Genomic DNA, 13,596 nt, shown 5'->3' with positions numbered 1-13,596 from the left:
GCAAGCGCAAGGCTACTATGGGGGTAATCCCTGGATTTGGCTACCTAAAGCCAAAACAACCAAAAGCGCTACTCAAATGTAACCCTTGAGCTTGTTTGGCAACACGAAACTATGAGTTGGAGACACTCAGACCATAAGAGAAACAGGCCACCAAGTCCAGAGAGCAATGCCTAAACCAATCTATCACCCAAAATCGCAACCCACTACTAATAAAATGCCAAAATCTCACACTGATGATGCCCCTCAAACCTCAAAAGCGCCTCTACACATGTCAACCGCAGCTACAACCAAAGCCATTGAACATAAGGCCCATCTACAACCTCAAAAGAAAACCAAGCAACAAACATTAGCTGCTGAACTCTTTAATGCTGTCAAACCTCAACCATCTACCGGGCTTAGACCCTCTTATGAGCAATGATCAATTCTAACCTTGGCCGCAAACTTAGCTAAAAATACTAGGGATGACTTGGCTGATTGCCTAAGGTGCTTGGATGCTACTTTCATGGCATTGGCTAAAAGCTACGATCGACTAGACTTAGGCCTCTTGGAAGAACCTATAGCAATAGAAGTACGAGCACTCCTTTACTCTTGGGAGGAGTTGGAATTTGCATTGGTTAAGGCTTCCAAAGCAGCTGAGGAGTTAATTGCAACTGAGATATCCAAGGAACAAGCTATAAAAAAGTGTCTCATTACTTCGTATAGCAAGAACAAAATCATGGCCACAAATCAAGAAATCGAGAAGTTGAAACAACTTGCTGACAACGACTCCTCCTTCTTGCGGAAATGGTATGCTCTACGACCGCAATGGGAGCTAGAAGGATGTCAAATAATAACCAACGCTTAGAAGTGACACTCAATCAAGGCATCAAAATACAACCCAACCTATGTAGCTCCAACTTCATGTAAGGTATTGACTACCCTCCATAATCGACCCCTCGAGGAACACATTAAGGGACATCCTAATTTAGATCGCATCCTCACTGAGGAATTGCATGTTGCTAGCCGAGTGGACTCCGCAGACTTCTTGCTTGATGTCCTCACTTACATTATGCATGTAGGCATCCACCCTTTCAATATGGATAGCTATGATAATTTAGAATATAGTCTAAATTTCTACACTTGGCTCATGTGAAAGTAAAACACTAAGATTATGTGCTGGAAACCCGTCATCTTCCAACCCTTTAATCCTAGGAAGGATTCTTCTCATTTCAGAAGGGGGAGGGGGTCAGGTGAATCAAACCAAACACATAACGAAAACAATAAAGGAAAAGCACATATTTCAAGGGTAGGATGCAACAACTTGTGATTGAAGAAAATGTCAATAAAATTTGAAATCAATAGACTACTAGGAGGAAAAAGTCTACTTCTACACTCAAGCATTTTAGTTCAGCAAGTATGTGGTCATTTCCTGTTGCTTGTAATTATTCTGAAAAACACTAATGGTGAATATGGGTTCATGACAGGAACCCATCATGGCAGGCCAAGAAAAGGCTGGCAAATTGCCTTTTTCAAAAGAAGAACAAGAAAAATATGGACTTTCAATGGAAACACGAGCCTTCAACCAGTTCAAGTTCTCGCATATCTTCAACCTAGAAGACATGGCCATTGAAGAATGGGCTGTGAGGTAGATCATCGAGCAATGCAATCTGCAAAAATACATGGAAGCAGTAAGCCAGGGGGTGGACTGCTTCCACTATGCAGAGTTCCTGAGGACTTTCCACAGGAATTGCGGCACCATAAGTGTGCATGAGGGAGAGGAAACTCGTCGGGTGCAGATTGAATTGACCCCGGAGCTGGTCGAAAAGGCATTGGGCTTGGTGAACAAAGTAGAGAGGAAGCCAAAGAGAGATGTATATGCCTTGCTAGGAATGGACAAGGTAAAGGCCCACACCAATGATGGCATTAGCTTGGTGGATATCCCGGATCCTGAAGTTCAACTACAAGCCAAAATGGTGCACATGTTGTTCTCTAGTCAGAGGTACAACATCATGAGACACATCAACATTCCCTTGCTAGAGAGCATCGGAGAAAGGTCGTTGGATGAGGTGAACCTCAACGGTTTTGTGAGGAAGACCATTGAGACCTTAGCAAAAGCTTTGGTAATGTGAGGATAGCCTGCCGAAGGATAATATCCTGCCACCAAGGCTAAAAGGAAACCTTCGTCTTCAAAGATTGCAACTATTGGATTCGGTGGGGTCCTCACCGCGATCATCAAGGAAGCCTCAGGAAAAGGGTAGGAAGAAGCAGGAGAAGGAGTAGATGAAACACCAAGCAGGTCACCACCTCACTAGGAACAAGAGGCGCAGTCTAGTGAAAGGACACTGAGTGAGAAGAAGAAGACATGAAACAAGAAGAGCAGACTAGCCGGGGGAAGGCTAAGAAGATAAAGAAGAAAATAGCACTAAGAAAGCAGGAAGAGGAGAGGAGAAAACAAGAGAAGGTGGAATTGTAGAAGGCTTGTAGGGAGTCCAGAAAGGCCGAGGAGGAAAGAAGGAGAAAGTAGGAAGAGGTGGAAGAGGAGTCCATAAAAAAGGAGGAGGAAGACATGGCCCTCGCCATGCGCAAGTCCATTGAGCAGCAGTCTAGGTAAGATGAGCTAGAACCTGCAAGCCCAATCAGAGATGAAGGGCCGAGCTCAAGCAACCATGTGCCAGATTTTGTGACACCTGCGCAGTGCAAGAAGGCAAGGGCAAGGCCCCAATCACCCTCATTCCCACTCTCTTGACACTCGCCACCACCATTGCCATCTCCACTCCCAGTTCTACGACGCAGGTGGATGCCAACAACTTAATGGCTTGAGTCCAATACTTTGTGAATAAAGAAGTGAGCCAAGGAGCACGAGAAGGAACCCCCCCTGGTAGGAACCAAAAGGCTGGCTACGTGGCAGACGCCGAGTCAAGGCAAGACCCTAAGAGGTAAAAGGTGATAGGCTCCACAATCTCCATCCCCACAATAGAGAGGCCATCCAAAGAATACGACAAGTATGTCAAGGAGCTCCTCTCTCAATTAGAGAAAGCCAAGGAGGAGAAAAAAATTGTGGTAGTAGAGCTTGAAGCCGAAAAAGAGGCCATGGCTGCATCCCAGTTGGAGAAAACACGCTAGATAGCCATGGGCCAAAGGGAAGTTCACGAGCTGAAGGAGGAGCCACAAGCTAAGGAAGAGACAAAAGCGGAATGGCAGGTGTGACTGAATGAAGAAACCAAGGCCATACGACATCTACAATGGCACAATGAAGAGATTGTGGCATGCTCGTAGGTATGAAAGAGAGGTGGAGAAAATAACCCAAGAGGTTGCCTTAGCATAGGAAGAGCAACAAAAGCTAAGGATAGAAATGGAAGATCAAGAACGAAAGCTGACAGTGCTAGCTCAGAGTCAGGAGAGGAAAGCCTCAAAGTTATGAAAATGAGGGCAGAGGAATGGGCTAACCAGATTGAAAAAAGAGCCAAAGCCTTGGCATGCCATCTCACTCAAGTCAACAAAGAAAAAATACTTGCTGAAAGCAGAGTGGAAGCCGCCCAAGTGAGCTTCTAAACCCAGCAATGTGCCTTCGTATATACCCTATTGGACGTCACCCAGGCAGAGGAGGGAGAGTCCATAGAGGCAATGAAAAAGAAACTAGGAATGTCTCATAGAGCATTGAAAGTAGGACTGTAGATGCCCCCACAACTGAGTGGAGTTGGCCCAAGCCGGGAAAATCAACGCCATTATCTCCTATTGGCAAGCCTAACCTCATAGGAAGTGGACACACTCACTTTCATTGAAGAAGAGTAGTAGGAGCCAAGCCAGGAGAGGGAGGTGGATGTGAACTTATGAATGGGATCACACAAAGAAGAGCTTGTCCCACCGCCTCCTTCCCAGCAACCTAAAGAGCAGCAACACGCAGATACCTCTGCAGAAAGGAAGGCGGAACTGAAGGAAAGAAGGAAAAAAATGGTGGAGGACACAAGGAGAAAATGGAATGCCAAGGGAGTGAGGGCACCCCATGCACCTATCCCACCATGCAAGGATGATGCCCCAGCGAGCTTCCACACCAACCTTGTAATTTGGGAGAGGCAAGAAATGTCCAGGATCCCCTTCAACTTTAATTTCTAGTTCCCCACCACCTTGCGTAGGATTTTGCCCATCAAGGTGGTGGAGGAAGTGATAAACATTAGAAGTAGGCTCGGACAGAAATGGCTAGAGGAGAGAGAGTAGAATCCTACCTTTTGGGCCATTGAAGATGCTGAATTTTGGCAGAATAAGTTTTTCAAGTGCCAAGGTTGGTGGTTGGCTACCAATGTCAACCTAAATGGATAAGAAGGGTTTGCGACTCCAACCTGGACACTTGGATGGCCTTTTGTAACACTCAACCCTTCAAGCGGAATGACCCAACCTTTATGCCTTATCCTCAAAGGGTGGGAGTGGATTTTGACTCCACTGTCCACAACCGCTACGAGTTTCCTATAATCTATAATCCTCATTGTACTACATATGAAGAGGCCCTCATCTTCACATAAGAGAACTTGTATGATAGCCTAATCCAATTCACTAATGAATTCTCTTCATGCCCTGACCCCGCCTTTATTACCACTTGTAATTACCTTAGACTACTTAGGATACTCCTTATGCAAGACCCCACCTTGCAGGAGCGCAGTCTTCCAGCACTCCATTTTGATCCTAACGCTATAGATAGTTGCACGATGGCCTATTGATGCGGGCTACTCTATTACCTTCATTTTTCTTAGCCCTTCTAGAGGACATGAATGATATCCACTTCACCCACTGCAATCATCCATTCCTCTCCACCATTACCTTCCAGGTTCGCCTAAACCTCAAGGGATATCTCCAAAGCCACCACTTTCTTAACAAATCTAATAAGTCCCCCTTCTCCATCTCACTCCAATGATGAAGACTAACTTCTATCATGACTATGTAACTTGGGCCAAAAAAAAAAAAACGTAGACACTGCAAGTTGCACATCGATCACTATCACTACACCTAGGGGTCCTGCTCAAGTTAGGTGCGTCCGGTGGCCTCGGTCAGTAGGCTCCATGCATAACCCCCTAGTCCTTTGGGCTCTCCACAACACTTGTTTAGGGCATATCAAGGGTAGTACATACCTAGGAAGGTAATTCTTGCCTAGGGTTAGACATGTCACCCTAAGCCCCTTGCACCGCACCTTTTTTATGCACAAACTGGGTCCTCAAATGTGGGATACCATTGAGGGCTTGTTGCCCAAGGTTAGACCCATCTCCCAGTTCCACAAGAATGGGCACCACGCACTCCATGATAAGGAAGAAACACCCCTAGGTAGTGCACCTTTCTTTTCTTTCCAGGTACAAATAAAGACCTCAACCATCAGCTCCAGAGGCCCCATCATCCATGCAATGCACTCCCCATCTTATGCGACATGTCACCATGCAGGCACAACAAAGAAAGGGACGGACGCAACAACCCATTCAAAAAGTGAATGAAGAAGCTCATTTGGAACATTGCAGGAGAAGGCAGCCAGGGAGGGCCAAAGGACAAATCTGTCCAGCTATATCTTCAATTTTAAATATGGATCCGCACATTCGCCTCTCTCTACGCAGGGATTCGCCCAACTTTATGTTCAATTTCAAAGCCATAAATCCCTCTAACACCACCAAGGCTCATATCCAACTCAAGGGCCTTCCAGAACCATAAATCCCTCCAACACAGCTTCCAACAGGGCTCATATACAAACTCAAACAGGACGCAACCATGGAAGTCGTAAAGAAGCCAAAAGCAAGAAGGTGCACCTTTAAATATAAAGGCACAACCAAAACCTTTGTGAAAGAGCGCCAGGCTCCCTCCTGTGCAATTTGTAACCATGAATGAGTGATAGGGCTAAGCTAGGAAGAGAGGAGGACAATGGGAAAAAGGGGCCGGCCATGTAAGAAAAGGGGGATAAGGGGATGACCGCCCAAAAAGGGATTTAGGGTTTTGTATATAAAGTTCAAAAAGTCAATGAAAGCTCATTCAAAAAGTGAGTGTGTGAGAGTAAAGGATCTTGGAGGTGAAGCCCTCCCCCATTTCCTCTCTTCTTCTTCTCTTTTCTTATCTCGTCTCATGCATGGTTATGGAGGATGGAGCTTGAAGAAAGAGGCTTGAGGATGCTTGAGCGTGCATCAAAAATCGTGGAGCTATCAAATGCTTGAGAGAGGAAGCAACTCAATCAGGAATTAAGATAAGCTCACTACACTTGTAGAGAGGAATAGTGAGTCAGTTATGTGAGAGATAGCCATTAGTGCTCGCTTGAAATGTTTGAACACTAAGCGGTCCATGGGTCTTGGCGGTTTGCCTCTACAAATGTCTTAGAAAGAATTATGTTTACATGTGTGCTTGCACATGTACATTTATTTAACAATGTTAAAGATTCAAATCACAAAATGTTTATCTATGTAGATACTATATACAAGGAAAAATCATCAATTTTGGAACTCTCTATAGTCCACTATTCGATCCATATAATTAGACTTATTTAGAATCGTGTCAATTTTAAAAAATCTATTTTATTCAAAACCCAACATTTTTATGTGTCAATGTACACAAATGATATCGAAGTCAAATCTTTGTCTTGCTTCTGGAATCCTTATATAATTGTTGTTTCAACACACAATGTGAGCATGTGATGGTGTTTCAATTGTTGCGCTATAATAAAATGTTCTGTATATGGCAACTTCTTTCGCTTATACAAAAGATAATAGAGAGAAATTTGGGACACACTACATATATCACCTTCACATGGCTCACAAAACATGGAAATCTAGTATGGAAAAAGTATATAGAGTCAAAAAAATTTTAAGAACATGTAAAAATAATTTTCCACACATAGTAGTGAACCCCAAGATTGCAAAAAAACCCCAAACTAAGTATCACTCATGTGAAGACAAGGTTAATCAAAGTTATATGGTTAGGTGTAGGGATGGGAATAAAGAGGTGGGGTCCACCACCATGCTTTTCCCCTACCTATCATCATAATTGCCATTTCTCACTCCTCTCACACGTTTGTTGTGTTACCTTATGTGCTAAAGGATGGATAGAAAAAAGAGATATTTTGACCAACCTAAATAAGGTAACAAAAGCATCAACATGACAAAGGGACTAGTACACAAATGTGGCCTTACTGATAATGCAAAGGCTATGTGTGACCTAGTCCAAATGATGGGATGTGTGGATTACATTAGAAATTTTAGACTCAAAACAAAATCTTCTCTAATCATATTCACAATAGGCAATGAAAAAAGACCATGTCCAATATCACTTGCCGCATAGTTAGTAGGACATTATCTAGGCCAAAGAGCTGAGAAGTGAAATATAATAAATGAAAGAAAGTGATTATCATCTCAAGTAGGTGGCATGATAAGTCTAAGATAATAAATGACAACTTTTTGTTTAACACTATTCTAAATGAAGATATTCATATTAAGGCACATGCCTTTCTCACAATGTTTAAATACATCATTCCCAATGTGCAAACTAGTAGGATCCCTGAAGGGCTAATGGAGGACATCATGATAGGAGGAATAGTGAAATTGAATTCAAGTGACCTATGGATTGATGCAACAACCAAATCAATCATGAGAGCCCAAACCTTGCTCCATAGGCAACCAAACAAACAACTCACAACCATTGAGAAAAAGGTAGGCATGATAGTGTATGGCACCACCCTAATTAAAGTCATCAACACAGACATAGGCACACCTTACACCACGACAATCACTTGTGGAATTCCATCCTCATTATAAGATCCAAGCCCACCTAAAGTAGACATATCCTTGAACGACACAAAAGCAAAAAAAGAAGGAGAGTAAGGGAGCAAAAGATAGGAAAAGAGATCAAAGGAAGAAAAGACACCCTTGACAAAGTAGAAAAAAGTCATCATTCACTTAGTAAGAATCTAACAAGGAGATGAAACAGAGCAAAAGCTATGTATCTCTAGGAGAAGGAAGATACTATTATAGCCATGCAATTATCTTATTAGGAAGAATCCATATAAGGCCACAAAATCATTGCATAAAAGTTGAAATAGAACAATGGGAAAAAAGCTCCAATAAGGGTAAGGAGGAGATCAATGAAGAATCTAATGAAATGTAGCAAGTGTGACAATCATGTTGCCCATACAAACTCAATTTCTTGAGTTGAAAAAAGAAAGCTTAGCAAGCCAAAATTCATTATCATCTCATAGTGAGACTAGTAATGACTTCTTGAGTTGGCTATTAAATAACACGGACGGGCTAGCAAAATGACACTCATAGGTAGGGGCTCACCCACACTAGATTATTTTTGTGAGGATCTTAGAAAAGAAAAGTAACAAGTTGTCAAGGAAAAATAAGCATTTCAGCTCAAGGTGCATGTAGAAAAAGATGCATATAAAGAGATTTTGCAACAATTTGCTTAGCAACATCAAGACCACCACCAAACCCAATTGGAAGATAGAAACAAGGAGCTTTAAGAGGTCACAGAAGAAAATTCCAAGGCATAGAGGCAATTCTAATAGAGAATGAGAATCCAGGTGCAATCGATAGAGTTAGGTCTTGGTGTATCAAGATAAAGAAAAAACAAAAACTCTAACAAGAGAGCAAGAGGAAACTCACCAAGCCTAAGCACTGGTCCAAGTGACCTTCACAAGTCTACAAGCTACCTAGGCATAGGTTCATGTGACTTTCGCAAGCATGCAAGCTACAATTGAAGTAGACTTGACATGTATAACAACCAAGGTAGAGAAGGGGGCTAGTCAAGCACATGTAGAAATTCTTCAGAGAATGGTTATGAATTTGGCCACTTCCTTGTATTGAGAAATCCAATTCAAGGAAGAGGTAGATGTGTGCAAACATGTAATATCCTTGCAATAATAATTATATCAAAAGGCCATTACAATTTCCTCCAACCAAGACAAATAGAATGTAGGAGTTGAAAGCTCAACTCGATCTTGCCACCACTGGAGCCCTACAAAAGCTAGATTTTGGCAATGATTTCAAGATCATAACATATTAATTTTCCAAAGAAAGGTTACATAATCACCTTTCTAATAGAAGCTACATCCATGACAACTTGAGATAGATGGGGTTTTCGTCCTCGCTAGCACCCTCAAAGCCTAGGAAGACCCATTCACCCCACAAGTATAGGGAAGAATTGTAGAACCACTTGCAATGATGACACCCACAACAAACCATGTGAAGCCATTGGATTTTGATGCACCCATAGAAGGATCACGAGGAGAACCACAAGGCTCACAATAAAGAATGAAAGTGGCTCTTGATAACTAGGGAGCTATAATAAGACTAGGGAGCTATAATAAGGTGATCAATGTTCTACGAGTACTAACAAAATACAAAGTCAATGATTTTTTGTTAGAATTTCCAATTCTAGAAGACTAAGAGGAGAACCAAGAAGAAATGATATGGTAGTACCAAGATAATCAAAGTTCTAAAATTGGTAACACAAAAGGCCACTAATCTTTTGCTTGAATTTCCAATTCCAAAGGACCAAGGGAGCACCTAGAAGAAATGATAAGGTAGTATCAAGAGAGGTAGAGGACAAAGATCGCAATAGCATTTGATTTCAAAGTTTATGAAGAGAAACACCTTAGATAGGCCTTGCCCTTGAGTATAGTACAATCACTCATCAAAATAGGGGACAACATGGCAAGGAAATGGCTCAACCAACAAGACATGGAGGCCTTCAATGAGCTCCAAGGAAATAGAAGGAAGTATCTTATATTGAAGCCTAGGAAGGCATGGACCAAGATAACACTAGAGTGGAGCTCCAAGGAACTAGAAGGAAGTATCTTAGATTGAAGCCTAGGAAGGCATGGACCAGATAACACTAGAGTGGAGATACACCATTATCAAAGCTATTGAGCATGCTTTCTTTGCCTTTTGTTATCCTCGAGGGCACTTGGGGGGGGGGGGGGGGGTGGCTTGCTCATAAATACATGTGTGTATCACATGGGTTCATAAGGGATTTTTCAAATACCATTTTACACATTTTTTACATACAAAAGGGTATCATATAAAGGGGTTATTTATAGATTGAATAGACAAGGGTTGTATTTTTTTAGGAGAATTTTAAAAATATGGGTATTTATTAATAGGCCTTGAATGCACGTGATATAGAGGATATACATATAATGAACCCCCCAAGTTGTTATCCACCACCGAGCAAACAAGCTGATGCAATTCATTGTCCATAACCAAGGAGGATATGAACCTCTTCTAGCCTAGGGATCTCAAGCCTTCCTTCAATAACTTTGTTAGAAAATTCAACAAATTTCCTAGACCAACATTTAGCACAACATGCAATTATCTCCATTTTCCAATGAAACTCTTGTAGCATCCACTTATACAATAGGAAGATGGCTTTCAACCCATTTCTTTGATATAAATATTGGAATAGATCATGTGATAATGGCAAAACTCCATATCTCAAAGCACTATGCCTAACTATCCTATTGTACTACCATCCTAGAATACATGATCAACTGTCAATTTCTTCACTAAAAACATCGATTCTTTCTAGAGTCTTCTATCAAGTTTTCATTTAAGTCTATAAAAGTATATCTACTCAATAAAAGGTGTCTATCAAGAATATTGTGCTCCTCCCTCAAACATAAAATCACCCAAAAAAAAAAGCATGCACTCTAACTTCACCTAGGGGATCTAACCCTAGCCCTTCTTCCCATTACACAATCTGAGGGCACATTAAGGGTAAGATTTTGAGTTTACTCAATTGACTTGTCACCCTAAGCCTAATACCACATAGCTAAGTTCATACTAATTGGTTCCTCAGGCGAGGGAAAACACTCTGGGCTTGTTTGCAATTCACAGCCCATCTCATTGTACTCACACAATTATATTTTATTGTAAGGTTATCACACCCTTTGGAGGTGCATTTTGTTTGTAGGTGGTATCAAAGGCTAAAATGAAGATTCACCCATATCGATGGCCCTTACACATCACCGTTCAAATCTTTTTGGTAGTATGATCCTTTGCAAGCATGGATATTGATGATATTGTGGCCATCAACCATCAAAAGACCTAAAGAGAGATTACAATCCTACTAGCTATGACATCAACCACTCCTCCAATAGGCCCCTACTCCAATCATGACCATCCTAACATATGGCATCCATGGTATACATGCTAGCAAGCTCCCATCAATGTTAAGTACCAAGGGAATAGCATTCTTCTAAGAGGGGGGTAATGTGAACCTCAAAAGAAAAGTCAACTGTGGACTATATAGTCAAGTACCAAAAATCAATTTAAAAATGGATAATCATCTTAGGTGCTAAAATTTTTGTCATAGAAGATATGGGTATTATTTTTGCAAACATTTATGTGAGACTTGGGTTGACTCTCATGTTGCATATTCTAAAATCCCTCATTGGGAGAATAGGTAATACAATTCATTTTAGTTGGCTTAGGCTAAATTAACCTAAGGAGTATGCATGAAATATTACAAGGGACCAACCAAGAATCCTCAAAATGGGATTTGGCCCAACCTTGGGTGGAAACCTAAATTTTAATCCTTACATATAAAAACCAAAAAGTGAATAAAAGAGATCATTCTTGTATGTGCCATTTTTTGAGTTTAAGCTCTCTTCATTCTTTTCTTGTTGCTTCTCCATTGCTATTGTGAGAGAGAGAGAGAGAGAGAGAGAGAGAGAGAGAGAGAGAGAGAGAGAGAGAGAGAGAGAGAGAGAGAGAGAGAGAGAGAGAGAGAGAGAGAGAGAGAGAGAGAGAGAGAGAGAGAGAGAGAGAGAGAGAGAGAGAGAGAGAGAGAGAGAGAGAGAGAGAGTAAGAGAGAAAAGAAATCCATTTCATCTATTCTTATCCTATTCATCTATCTCTTGTAATGCACATTCATCAAGCTTGGATAGAGGTTCAAAGGGATACCACAAGGAACATGAGACAACCCGGATTTCACTTTAAGTAAGAACTACTACGAAAAGTTATTGAAGAGTTGTGTTGACTAAAATGTCATAAATTGTTGAACTTTCTTCTTGCATGGTCAATGTGAGAGGATCATGTAATGGTTTTGAGTTGGAGAGTAAGCAACAAGGTGAGAGATACTCGCTACTAAGGTTAGTGACCCTTGAATCAATAAGAGATGCTCCCATATCCCATTGTTGAATGCTTGTAGAGGCCAACATAGCCATTGTGAGATGCAATCAAAATGGTTTTTGATTCCATAGCAAGGGGGATTTAGATAGTTCCATTGCAAAGGAGTTTGGTTCATCGATTAGTGTGTTAAGGTTTTTCTCTATGGATATAATGGTTTTTCCTTAGAGTTGTGGTCATTATAGTAGGAGTTGAGCATACATTAGGGTTGGAATTCGAAGACTATCATCATCAATGTGAATCAAGAATTTGAAGACTATTGTCCATCAATGCGAATCAATGGTATATGACTTGTTGAATTAGCCCTAGATCAAATGAGCTATCTCCTCATAGGAGGAAGAGATTGTCTTTGATGATTATAAACTTCACGGAACATAAAAGATTGGATATTAGATGGCATGTGAACATGGTATAGTTTTATAAGGATATGATGTCATGTGTGGTAGTAAGAAAGATGCTTTTGTGCCAAATTGGTGCCTCAAACAAAATGCTTTATAAACCAAAGTATCACGTGATGCAAAGATATGTAGTGTAGATCCATAATGGTTTTTTTGCAATAGAAAAAGCCAAAAGTATTCTCTTGGCCTAATCATGAAAAGACATATGATGATTACAATAATGTTTATACATGGATTGATGCCAAAAATGTGATATTTTTTATGCTAAGGTGGCAAATAGAATTAGTCATTTTTGAAGGCGATAAGAAAGCTTATCCTTGGAGGCTATGCAAGAAGGTCAAGGTGCTTGTGAACAAACATGAGGAGGAGAGATGTATGCAAGAGCTGGAGTGGATGGTGATGACTTGAAGGTGAAGAAGATGTTGCAACAAGGGGTGCAACTATGTGTAGAAACATAAACACACATGGAGATAAGTGAAGGAGTTGAAGATGAAGAAGATTACGAGTTTATTTTGCGAGGTGGACTTGAGAGGAGTTGTTGCCATTGATGTGTTTGAAGACCCTAGTTCTGAGTAGGTAGTGAGTTTGCATTGGAAGATTGAGTGGTAACTATGGGTGTAGGATTTCTTGACTCTTTCAAGTGTATTTGTAGGTTTGAGGAAGATTGTGAGGAGGTGGAGGTTAGATGTTGCCATTCTTGTGTTTGAAGTCCCTAGTTCTAAGTAGGTGCTGAGTTTGCAATGGAAGACTAAGTGGTAACTATGCATGTATGGTTTCTTAATTCCCTCAATTCTATTTGTAAATATGCTGTGACTTTGAGGAAGATCATGAGGAGATGGAAATTAGGAGTTGAATCCCTCTAGTGTGTATTGGTAAAGCTTGCTTGTGTGAGAAGGTATGTTGATAGTACTTATTTGGAAACCTTGGGTCACCTTTTTGTGGATGAAGACTTTGAGCTTGAAGAAGCCATTAGGTCTACTAAGGAGAGTGTCTTTATAGTTACTATACCTAATGTTCTATCTATCCCTCTCAAATATCTTCATGGCATCATGCTTGTGAAGTTCATCAAAGAATAG

The sequence above is a fragment of the Lygodium microphyllum genome, chromosome 9 (assembly GCF_053477565.2).
Source record: "Lygodium microphyllum isolate KBCC chromosome 9, Lygodium_microphyllum_v1.1.10, whole genome shotgun sequence".
Taxonomy (NCBI): domain Eukaryota; kingdom Viridiplantae; phylum Streptophyta; class Polypodiopsida; order Schizaeales; family Lygodiaceae; genus Lygodium; species Lygodium microphyllum.
Note: the sequence above shows the minus strand (reverse complement) of the source record.